The following is a 12,675-nucleotide window of genomic DNA, read 5'->3' as shown; positions in this document are numbered from 1 at the left end:
CATTTTTATTTTTAGGAAATTTTTCTAAGGAAAAGAGACAGATGTATATAAAAAAAGTCTTTTTGTTTATGTTCCTCACAGCATTATTTATAATAGTGAGCTAGAAACAACAGATAAATGCCCAACAATAGAAATTGCTTAAGTAAAGTATGGCCTAGGCACAGAATGAAAGAATATGCAATTACTAATAATCATGTTGGAATAAAAAATGCAAAGGCCTACAGGTGCTTAGCAAGTAAACTAAATATGCAAAGCATCTGACTATAAGACACTAGTGAGTGGCGAGGACTGTGGTAAACTGCAGAGTTCATGCTCCACCTGAAGGCATTAAAATTCAAATGGCAAAGTCTGAATTCTGCCCAGATTTACCAGCTTGAAACACCTGCTGTTAAAATGTGGAAAGCTATTCATGGTGCACTTCTAAGCATAAGAAAAGTGTAGGTAAAGGATGATTCCAATATTTTTTTTAAATATGTGTGTTTACAGATGTATCCCTTGCCTGCCTGTCAGTTTTTCGGTCTTATTTTTCCAAAACAATAATAGCAAAAACATACACCTTACTATGTACCAGGGTAAGTATCTTAAGTTTTAAGTATCTTACTATGTTAACTTATTTAATCCTCAGAGCAATAATAGATACTATCACGACCCCTATTTTACAGATGATAAAGCTAAGACACAGAGAGGTTAGGTAACTTGACCAAGGCCACACAACTAGAAAGTATGGAGATGGGATTCAAGCTTAGGCAGTAGCGTCTGGGCTCTTAACTGCCGTGCTATATTAAAACCAAAAGGTTATGACTTGTCTGAGATTTTTTGTGTGTGTGGTGGATTTCCTTTTATTTTTGGTGGCTAATTTTTTTCTCTAACACAAATGTATTTTATAATCAGAAAAAGCACAATGGTTTATTAGCAGCACACACTTATTGCCTAGGCATGTGTTCCTTTTGGCTTCTCCAATTACAGTTCTCTATTACTGAAAATTAGTCTGTCTGATTTGCTGGCTGAAACCTAGGCCCTGAGGAAATGAAAAAAAAAAAATAGGACAAGTAAATTTTATGGAGGTGGAAGGGAGAGCATTTCAGTAACAGGCTCTGTGGGACAGCAGAGGAGCATTGAGCCAAAAACAGCCGACTAGGTTAATGAGGAGTGTAATGCGCATGGCTGTCGCTGGAGAAAAGGTTTGTTTGGGCCCGGTCTCAACCCTCATCTGGTGCACAGTGCTTTTCCATACCACTTAAATTTTTCTTTCATTTATTTAACAAATATTCATTAGACTACTTCTTGCTAGGCACAATCAAGTATACGATGAAAAAAACATATCAGGAGCCTATAACTTAGTGAGGGAGATAGGGAATACTAGAATATGATCATTACCAGTAAAAAGATACTATGTACCACTCAGCTGGTGTGGCTCAGTGGATGAGCATCAGCCCATGAACCAGGGGGTCACCAGTTCGATTTCCGGCCAGGGCACAAAGCCCAGATTGTGGACTGGATCCCCAGTAGGGGTGTGCAGGAGGCAGCCAATTGGTGTTTCTCTCTCATCGATGTTTCTCTCTCTCCCTTCACTTCCTCTCTCTCTCTCAAATCAATTAAAATACATATAAATTAAAAAGAGCCCTAACCGGTTTGGCTCAGTGGATAGAGCATCGGCCTGCAGACTGAAAGGTCCCAGGTTTGATTCCGGTCAAGGGCATGTACCTTGGTTGCGGGCACATCCCCAGAAGGGGGTGTGCAGAAGGCAGCTGATCGATGTTTCTAACTGTCTATCCCTCTGCCTTCCTCTCTGTAAAAAAAAAAAAAAAAAAAAAAAAAAATCAATAAAGTATATTTTAAATAAATAAATAAATAAAATAAAAACCAATATTTATTTTTTAAAAAAAAAGATACTATGTACCTTGAGAGGTTAAAGTGGGAGAGCTTTATTATGTTTTTCCAGTTTTATTTAGATAAAATTGACATATAACATTGTGAAAGTTTAAGGTGTACAAGGTGGTGATTTGACACAAGGTGGTTACATTTGATGCAGTATTTTACATAATAAAATACTTAATAAAAAAGAAATATAGAAAAAATTTCTTAACTTGATAAAGAGTTCTTAAATGTATAGCCCTGGCTGAGTGGCTCAGTTGGTTGGAGTGTTGTCCATATACCAAAGGGTTGTAGGTCTGATCCCTGGTTGGAGCACATATGGGAGGCTACCAATTGATGTCTCTCTCAAATCAATAAAAACATATCCTTGGGTGAGGATTTTAAAAAAAAAGAGTTCTTAATGTATAAGCAGACATTATACTTAATGGTGCAACTTTAAAAGAACTTCCAGACAAGTGAATTCATCACTACTATTTAACGTTTATTGCAAATCAAATCAATGCATGAATGTGAGAACAATATGAGGTGTATGGGCTGGAAAAAGAAAACCGTCTTTATTTGAAGATGCCATGATGAGTTACATAGAAAAGAAAATAAGTGGGCAAACTATTGAAACCAATCAGAGCTGACAAGTCAAATACAAAAATTACAGATGTTTTTCTATACCAGTGGCAACCACTTTGATCTCCCCCTTTATGTCCAAGATTTGCTTTACATATTTAGGTACTCCTACGTTGGGTGCATAAATGTTTACAAGGGTTACATCCTCTTGTTGGATTGCTCCCTTTATATTAATGGAGTGTCCTTCTTTGCCTCTTACAATATAGCCTTTGTTTTAAAGTCTAGTTTGTCTGATATAAGTATGGCTATCCAAGATTTTTTTTTTTTCATTTCTATTTGCATGAAATCTCTTTTTCCATCCCTTTCCTTTTGGGTGTGTGGATTTTTCATTCTGAGGTGGGGCTCTTGTAAACAGCATATATATGGGCCTTTTTTTTTTTTTTTTTTAATTCATCCAGCTTCCCTATGTCTTTTGATGAGAGCATTTAAGCCATTAACATTTAAAGTTATTTTTATAGGTACGTATTTATTGTTATTTTGTTATTTTAACTGTTCCTCTGTTGTTTCTTCTTCTTCTTCTTCTTCTCCTCCTTCTTCTTCTTCTTGCAGGCCCTTTAACATTTCTTATAAACTAGTTTCGTGGTAACAACTCCTTTAGCTTTTTCTTGTCTGGGGAGCTCTTTATTTCTCCTTCAATTTTAAATGATAGCCTTGTTGGGTAAAGTAGTCTTGGTTGTAGGTCCTTGCTTTTCATCACTTTAAATATAAAGATTTAATTTACATTAAAAAATTAATATTTATTTAAATTTAAAATATAAATATGAGCTATATATCCCTGCTTCTTACTTAAGTTTGTTCCCTTTGGATTTCTAAAATTTGTAATCAAAAGTATATATAAATTTAATATATAAAAGTGTATTTATATAAATTCAACATAAAAACATTTATATAAATTTAAAATATAAATATACTTTTGACTACAAATTACATAAACCCAAATGGGATGAACTTAAGCAAGAGTGGGGATGTATGCCTCATATTGCCAAACTGCAAAAAGGGCAGTAGTAGAGTTGTTCTTATAGATGACGGCTCCAAGAGCTCAGATATCACTCAGAATCTCCTCATTTTTCTCTCTTCTCATGTCTGCTTCTCTGTGTGTGTTGGTTTTAATCTTTTAAGTTGCTGCACTGTATTTCAACGATAGCCATAAATAGCCCTGAGCTTATATCTTTATGACCTCACAACCTGGGAAAAATCCAGTCAGAAAATCCCAGCAAGGGCCTCGGGTAGGTGAAATGTGGATTACGTGTTATCTTTGCACTAATCACTGAGGTCAAGGTGGATGGGGATGTTATGTTTGAGACAACTTGTGTCAGGAGTTCATCTCTATGATCAGGGAAGTTGAATACTCTTATGGCAAGTCCCTTCAAAATCACATGGTTGCAGAAGGAGAGAAATATTGCCCCGAAGAAGATAAGTATGGTTAAGAATAATACATACATTGTATAGTTTATGACATATTTTGCTAGTTTTCTTCTAATATTCCTTCTGACCTTCCTGCTTAGTAAAATAATCTCTAATTTTAACCTGGTAGGTGGTCAACCAGAATAAATAATACATATATGACTTTCTTTGCAGCCGGGTGTGGTCATGTGACCAGGTTTTGGACGAGATGTAAGCAAAGATATTGTGTGCAAGTTTAAGGAAATGTTTTGAAAAGAGGGGACATGTACGTCTTCATTCCTTCTTCTTCCCTTTGAAGAACACTGGAAGGTTCTCACGCAAGGCCTCACTCTTGGTCCACAGCTCTCTAGAGTCCCTTGCAGCCCCATGACCAGATTCTCCCAGCTCGGCTTCCCCTCTACTGTTTTGTCCCAAGTATGAGCATAGCCCTGACCACTTCTCCTTCTTCAAGCATGTAATTCTTATGGAGGCCTCCATGTTCTTAGAAGACTCCATTTCCTGGCCACAGTCATTGACCTAGGGCTGGACACTTGACCCCAGTACAATAGTTCTCCATCCCCCACACTAGACATAATTTATCGGTCTGATAATAGGCACCTGACCCGATATGGTCCAATCAGAGCCCTTCTTCCAGATTTTTTAACTTGGACAGAGAAAGCTGCTCTCAGGTCCTCTCTGGCGCTGAGTATTATGAGATGTGAGGCTCTGAAGCTGTTCTTTTCTCTTGTGTGAAAGAAGCCAGTCTGTACTGGGAGAGAGTAAGGGTCAAATGTAGAAAGAAGTCATGATGAAGGCTGCTGAGAATCCTGGAAACATTTGAGTCCTGGGTTTCAGTCAATCCTTCCTGAAGTCCATCATATGTTCTACCTTTCATAACTCAGCTCAGATCAGGTTGTGGTGTTTTATAAAACTGCACTGAGGGTTTGGGGTTAAAAGAAGTTTGGTTGAGAGGATTAAATGACAAAACCATCACCAATCCTGTAGCTTTAGTACCTGGCAAATAGTGTACTCTAAATTTGTAGCTGCAATTATTGCTATTTATTGAGATATTTGTTCTCAAATATCTATATTTATGTCTTTACAATTCTTGTTATAGAATGTCATTCAAGCTAAACTCGCAAAAGCTCAAGAATAATTTTTCTATCTTTTGTGAAGAACATGGAAACAGCATATGATCACTATCTTTAACCCTCTTTAGAAAGCCATCTGTTCCTAGGCTGTCTCCTTGTACTCAAATCCCTTATCCACTTTATTGTTCTCTTCCTATTTAAGCTAATGTCCCCACATAAGCCTGTGAGATCCTTTATTCCCCAGAGTGCAGGAGCAATAATCAGGGACAAGTTCCTGCCAGAAAAATTGTTACCTCAGCCATTATTATTTATCCTGGTCTCATCCTTCACAACAAAAATGAAAATGGCTCTATTTGCCCTAGCCGGTTTGGCTTGGTGGATAGAGCGTCAGCATAAGGACTGACGGGTCCCAGGTTCGTTTCCGGTCTAGGGCACATGCCGGGGTTGCGGGCTTGATCCCCAGTGGGTGGTGTGCAGGAGGCAGCCGATCAATGATTCTCTCTCATCAATGATGTTTCTATCTCTCTCCCCCTCTTCCTTCCTCTCTGAAATCAATAAAAATATTTTTTAAAAAAGAAAAGAAAGTGGCTCTATTAAGAGAATTATAGTTCATAATCTAAAATAGACCATAGGGGCTTAGAAAAGCTAAGCAGGGACCAGATTTAACTTGTGGAATGGAATATTATGACACTGCCTTGTGCAGCTAAATGTTTGAGAAGTACTTTTTTTAAATATGCTAAGTAATAGTGCTCCATTGAGAAATATTCGCCTTTCACATCCCTGAGCACTTGTCAAAACTAGAAAGGAACCCTAGCCAGTTTGGCTCAGTGGATAGAGTGTCCGCCTGCGGACTGAAGGGTCCGGGGTTCAATTCCAGTCAAGGCGACATGCCTGGGTTGCAGGCTCCATCCCCAGATGGGGGCATGCAGGAGGCAGCCAATCAATTATTCTCTCTCATCATTGATGTTTCTATCTCTCTCTCCCTCTTTCTTCCTCTGTGAAATCAATAATAATAATTTAAAAAATGTATAAAAAAACAACAACCACTCTTAAAAAAAAACTAGAAAGGAAATAGAATTGCTCTTGGCCAAAGTAGTTAAATTCTGTCATTAACCACTAACACTTGTAGGAAGAAACAGGAAGTATTACTGTACCTTTTTGTATTTAAAGTCACTACCTCCTGATTCTACTTTCAGAATATTTACCAGGTAAGAGGATTTTCCTTGTCTTTTCTATTGCCTGGTTATCCACTGCCATTTAACTGTGATAAACGTTTTGCCACAACTATGGCAAACAATAAAATCTTACTGGATGCCAATGTCCTTAGCTGCTAATGCTACTGATGATAATGTACTGGTCTTTCAGTAGAAGTACCTCCTACCTTTTAGTAATAGGGCACATTGACATGTATTTTTTTCTCTCTTGGGATCTTAAAAATATATACTGTTGGACATATCAGGTGAATTCAGGGAGACATTAGCGAGTTGAATAAGCAGGGTAAAAGGAGTGTGACTTCTGACTGACTTGCCCAGAGAATAGAGTCCCATCTGTTGGTGGTGGTTTGCAGAACCCGTTTTAGCGTTTTAGCGATACGGTGATAAGATGTCATTATGTGGCCTGTGGTATCTCTTTACCCCCACAAGCCTGCTGTCTGCATTTCCAATGAGCTCCCAGCTGATGTCCTGTTGCTGGTCCGAGAACCACATGAAGTACGTGCTCTGCTCAGGTGAGCACGTGTGGATGTGGCTCTTAGAGGAGCCCAGTTACAAGGGGCTAGAGTTGCTCCCTCAGCCGGATCAGCTGCTTCAGAAGAAGGCATGTGACTTTACAGTATTTGTCTCAGATGAAAACTGTGGAACTAACCCTGACTCATCATTGCCCTGACTCATCATTACTCTCATTCTGAGTTCCAGATTCTGGGGCTGGAAAGCAGGATTATGAGGTGGGAGCAGGGAGAGGGGAGGGAGAAGGGGGCTAGATTTTTCTACATTTTGGAATAAAAAAACTGTTATTCCTAAATGACTGGGTTAGATGGTTGTATCTGGTAGCAAGAGAAAGTCTAGAGTAACCATTCTGCCTGCAATGCTAGTGAATTTTAGATGTCCACATTCACACCTTTTTCTCCCTTCTGCCTCAGGAAAGATGCTGAGTTTGCTGACAATATGCATATTGTAATAAATCTTATATAGTCTTCATAAATATTGTTTCCTAATTAGTAAATCGACTTCATCATCTGAAAGGTATTCACTGAGTCTGGGTTCACTGGGCTGGCTGTCATGTCTCTCTCACTAAACCTACCTTGGGCCTAGCCCATGTTTGCTCATCCCATACACAGAGCTCTGACAGTCTGCTTCCTTCTGTAGCCCTGGACCCTTTCACCTCATACCTGCCTTACTCACTGTACTCAAGTTTACTGGGTTCCTGATCTCTGACTTCATCTACTATTTTTGACTCTGAATTTGCCCGTCGGACTTGATGACAAGATTTTGCTTCTCTAGAATAATACTTAACCCCTGCCACACCTCCCCAAATATAGTTTTACACTCACCCTCTGGCTTCATTCCCTCCTAGCTGCTGTGAGTAAATACCTTGCTCAAGTCCTTCCAGCCTGGAGAACCCTGCCAAAGACTAGCCTCCCTTCCTCTTCACCCCCATTGGGAAAAAAATCAGACATCAAAAGCCTTAACAATATACTATTTGATATAGCAAAATGGAACATGTTTCCTACTAAAAGTATATGACCCAAAAGGGGAAAAAATCTGAGTTACTTAAACAAAAATTGTTAGGCTTTTTTCCTTTTGAGGGAAAGGAATATGAGTCAGTTTGTTTGCTATTGAATAAAAATATATTTTAAATTGTGTACTGAAAAATTATATTTCTTTTACTTTATTAGAAGAATGGCTGATGAAAATGGAAGGAGGGAGACTGAAGCTAAGCAGAGAAGAGGTGGGAGGGGCAGCCCCAGCAGGGGCCAGAGCTGGGCCAGATAAGGCAGACCAGAGGCCAGAATCCACACCCTTGTTTGAAAACTAAGAAATCAACAACTGCCAATAATTATTTTGTTATGAAAATGAGATTTTTAGACACAGATAATTATTTGATAGGGGTCTACTTGGCTTTAGAGAAAAATTTCCAGATAAATCATTAGCTGTAAATAAAAAGCTAGGTTTGTAGTCAAGATTTTTAATCACTAGCAGAGAAGCATACTGTCCCTTAAATACACAGTTCTCTAGTCCCAAGCACTTTTTATTTTAAATAGACCCACCCCTAGCATTTGTGGGGCTTAGGGCCAAAGTACAAATAAAGACCCATACACCATATGTCTAAATAATTAAGTTATTCATAAAGCTAACAAGTTGTTAGATAAAATATATTTTATCCTTCTACCTTGACAAGTATACTTTTATAACAACTTGAAAGGCCAGGCTCAAGTTTAGAATTATTGGACTCATGGGTTGTGGCCTGGAATGAGGTGAGCTGGCCCATCAGTGGTGGTGTTCGCTCTCAGGAATCTGGACCCTGTGAAGAGGCCCACACAAGCCCTAGAAGGGGGCTCAGGACATTTGGGCTGGGAATTCCAGATTCCCAGGAACTCAGAGGATGTTCTCTTAGAAGTATGTGTATAGGTGTGGGGGAGAGGTAGAAGGTGGTGGTCCCAGGCTCCAGATATGTATGCCTCCTGATTCCATAGCCTCCTCATCCTCTGGGGAGAGATATCGCCAGAGGAGAGTCAGAATGGTACTATATATATATATATATATATATATATATATATATATATATAGTATTTTTATTGATTTTAAAGCACGAGGAAAAGAGAGGGAAAGGGAGATAGAAACATCGATGAGAGAGAAGCATTAACCCACTGCCTCCTGCATGCCCCCTACTGGGTAACCAGGGCATGTGCCCTGACCAGGAAATGAACCAGTGACCTCTTGGTTCGTGGGTGGACACTCAACCACTGAGCTACACTGGCTGGGCTGATTTTTCAAATTCAGGGCTCAGCACATAGAGGTCCCTTGCTGGGCCTGAGAGTGGTATGATTGGGCAGCTGGGAATCACCCTTTATAATTCCTACTCTACTACTAATCCTCTGTCGTCTTCTGCCTCTTCTTGCCAACTGTCTTCCCTTGGAACACACAGAAGCTACCTATTGTTGTGCTCAGAGACTAGCTTTACTAACTAGGACACACGTATGGTGTCTTCCATTATTTCTCTCTTTGATTCCAATTTCCTCTCCTAATTATCTGGGACCTTTCTTATTAGCAGAGTTTACCTCTGGGAGGCCTGCCAGGGAAGGAAGAGCGTGGGTGGCAATAAGTCTGGGGAAGAAACTTGGTGTTTTCTTTTCTCTGAGGAGAAGGCCTTCAGAATACCACTGATCTCCGGGCTGTGGCAGATTCCAACCCCCTAGGTGGAGGGAAGGGCACTGGCACCAGCAGCATTCAGATGGATGGAGGGAACACAGCTTCCTGGCCACCGCTGGAGGAGCAAAAAACGCATGATGGACCAGGCCTCTGAGCAGACCATTTTAAAGGAAAGGTAAATGAAAAATGAAGGTCAACTTGATCATCACATAAGTACTTATGTATTTAGTACTGAGTGCCACATGGGGCCGCCTGTAGGACTCACAGGGAAAGGAAGCAAAAAGGGATTGAATACACACCTCTTATCAAATTGTAACCCATATTTCTGTGAAGGTACCAGTGAGATTCAAACAAAACATCTTTAAGCCCATTCTCCTGTACAGTTAGAGCCCCCCAGAAATTCTGGAGGTGGGGGTGTACCCAATGCTTTTCTTTGTTACTGATTGGTTCAAGGGTTGGATCATGTCACCACCTCTAGTGTGCTGTTATTGTTTTGCACAACATTGCCCCAAGACGTGAAACAACTCATTTCATTGCCTCCAGAAAATATTCCTCACTCAGGATATTTGTGTATGTGTTAGGCTTTGCTGCAGATATGGAGGCAATGGCGAAGTTTTATATTGCCATGTTGCTTGGTTCTCTCTCTTCCTTTAAAGGTTCTGTATTTTCCTGACCCCCTTCCATAGGGCTCCCCTTTTATTGTTTGATTTTTTTTTTATTTTATTATAGCCAAGGACTCATGAATGTGTCCTGCTAAAATATGGATCATCTGTTCCAGTTCCCATTCTGAGCCTTAGAAGAACCAACAGAGACTTCTATTGGCTACCACTCCCTTTTTGCAATTCTGTGAGGGGGAGGAGGCAGTGTGAAGAATTTTTTCTTTGCTATAGGAATTACATTATCTCCTTTAAAAGCAGCTATTGTCAGTTTGGGTTTTAAATGACCATATTTTCTTTTCAGTTTACACAATGATCCCAAAGCAATCTGTGAGATCTCTGAATTCTTTTATTTTTTCAGGGATGTATAGTGTCACCCACATTAAAAAAATACTTCTTATTATAAGCCTATTATAATATAATAATAAAACAATATACCATAGCATATTATATATTTTAAATAATCATCATATATAATAAAAGCCTAATATGCTAAGTGCCCGGTCTGTTCAACCAATCAAAGCATAATATGCTAATGATATGCTAAAGCTGCTCAACTGCTTGCTATGATGTGCACTGACCACCAGGGGGTAGACGTTCCGACCCGTAGGCTAGCTTCCTGCTGGGGTCCAGCTGATCAGGACTGAGCAAGATGGGCCCGACACGCCCTGGAGCCCTCCCACGAGCCCTCCCACGATCCCTCCGTGGCTGGCCAACGCGTCCCTCCCCAGCCCCAATCTGCACCGGTGGGGTCCCTCAGCCTGGCCTGTGCCCTCCCTCAATCTGGGCTGAGAGACACCCCCCCCCCCCCCCCGCCCGCCTCTAGTATAATAATATGCCAGGAGCCGGTCCATCCTTGCTGTTTCAAAGGACCTGGCATATATGGCATACTGTTCTTAAAATGTTTTCTCACCTTCTTGGCACTATGTGTTTTAACCAAGGTCACCTCTCTGAGAAAGGTTGTTTCCCCAGGTAGGGATTTTCCCCTGAAGTTAGGGAGGGAATAAAACCCCTCAACTAAGTGCCAGGCTGGTAATTAATCACTTTAAATACCAACAATCATGCTTAAGCTACATAATCTTTACTCCCTGGAATGGAGATAAGAAACGCCCTAATCTTTGGAATAGAGATTGATAGGATTTAATCAACTGGTATAAATACAGATGTAACAAGACAGAAAGAACACAGAACTTAGAAGACAGAACCTACACACAGAACCAAAAAGACAGAACCTACACAGAACCTAGAGACAGAAGAACTTCGCTGGAGAGAACATGGCAAAAGATCCTGGACTGAACCTGACTACAGAAATTGGCAAGAGAACCTGACTAGAACCTGGTGACTGAACCTGGCTGGAGAACCTGGATAGAACCTGGCTGGAGAACCTAGCGAGGAAACATGGACACAGAACCTGGCTGGAGATCCTAACCAGAACTTCGCTGGAGATCCAGACCGGAACTTGGCTGGAGATCCTGGCTAGAGATCCTGGCTAGGCTGCTGATCAACTGAACTCTGCCTCCGTGTCGTTCCTTCTTCGCCGACTCCATCCACACCTTTGGGGACCCCTGGACCTGCTGGGGTTGGACCCCAGCATCAATATTATATTTTATTTAATGTTCTATACTTATAATAATAATTATATTATTTCTCTTCAAGGAAAACTGAAGGTTTTTGAGCAGGCGAATGATGTAGACCTTAGTTTTAGGCAAGGCATGAGGGGTAGCAAGAGAAGAAAGAGATTAAAGGCAAGAGGCCAGTTGCAGAGTTATTTTACAGTAGTTCAGGTCAGAGGTAATGAGCTAGGATTGTAGCCATGGTAATTAGGAGAAAGAAATAGACATAATGATTCAGCATAGAGGTATTGACAATGCACTCAAACATGTGGGGGAAAAAAAGAACACCTAGGTTTAAGCAAGGACACTAGTAGCAACTGAATCTGCAATATAATCTAACTGATGTGCGTATGTCCACCGGTGAGGGTGTCCCACAGGAATAGGCCAGGGCAACACCACTGGGCTGTGCTTCAGCGTTCTCTTTCTGAGTGTCAGATGCTGTTTGCTGCGTAATGGTCTGTAAACACTATCCATTTAGAGGAGGGGAGAAGGGCACTAAGGATCAAAGGGAACGTGTTGTAGGAAGCAGGAAATCAATGACAGAACGTACTGTATGGGTAGTAAGAATCAACCCTTTCAGTTTCTTCCAGAAACAAATGTCAGTAGTCGGAGACCACATTGTCCTTTTATGGTCTGCACCACCTTCCATGTTCTTTCCTGGGTAAGGGGAAGGACATGTGTCAAGCTCAGAAGCATGTGAACTTCTAGTGGCTCGTCTTGCTCATGAAAGCTTCTTAAGGGCAATGATTGTATCTTTGTATGCCCTACACAGGGTGGGAGCTTAAAAATATCAACAGAATTTGCTGAATTGTGTCAATTCCCATTTTGTTGAGCTTTTGTTGCTCCTGTAGTGGATCTGGACAAAGAGGCAAGCAGTCTGGTGCCATATTCAGTATAATTTACTGGCAGGAGCAGAGCTGCCAGTTATGTGTGATCTCTGACCTAGGAGAGGAGAAGGGCAGCCACACCTGGTGGGGAGCTAACACTGAGAAACTGGCAGGGCAGCATTCCTAATTAGCACGTGTGAGATTCTTCTGCCACTTCTCGTGATTCAGCTCCTCAGTTTTCC

Source organism: Myotis myotis, unplaced genomic scaffold, assembly GCF_014108235.1.
Source record: "Myotis myotis isolate mMyoMyo1 unplaced genomic scaffold, mMyoMyo1.p scaffold_m19_p_18, whole genome shotgun sequence".
Lineage (NCBI taxonomy): Eukaryota > Metazoa > Chordata > Mammalia > Chiroptera > Vespertilionidae > Myotis > Myotis myotis.
The sequence above is the reverse complement of the archived record's forward strand: the minus strand, read 5'-3'. Positions refer to the sequence as shown.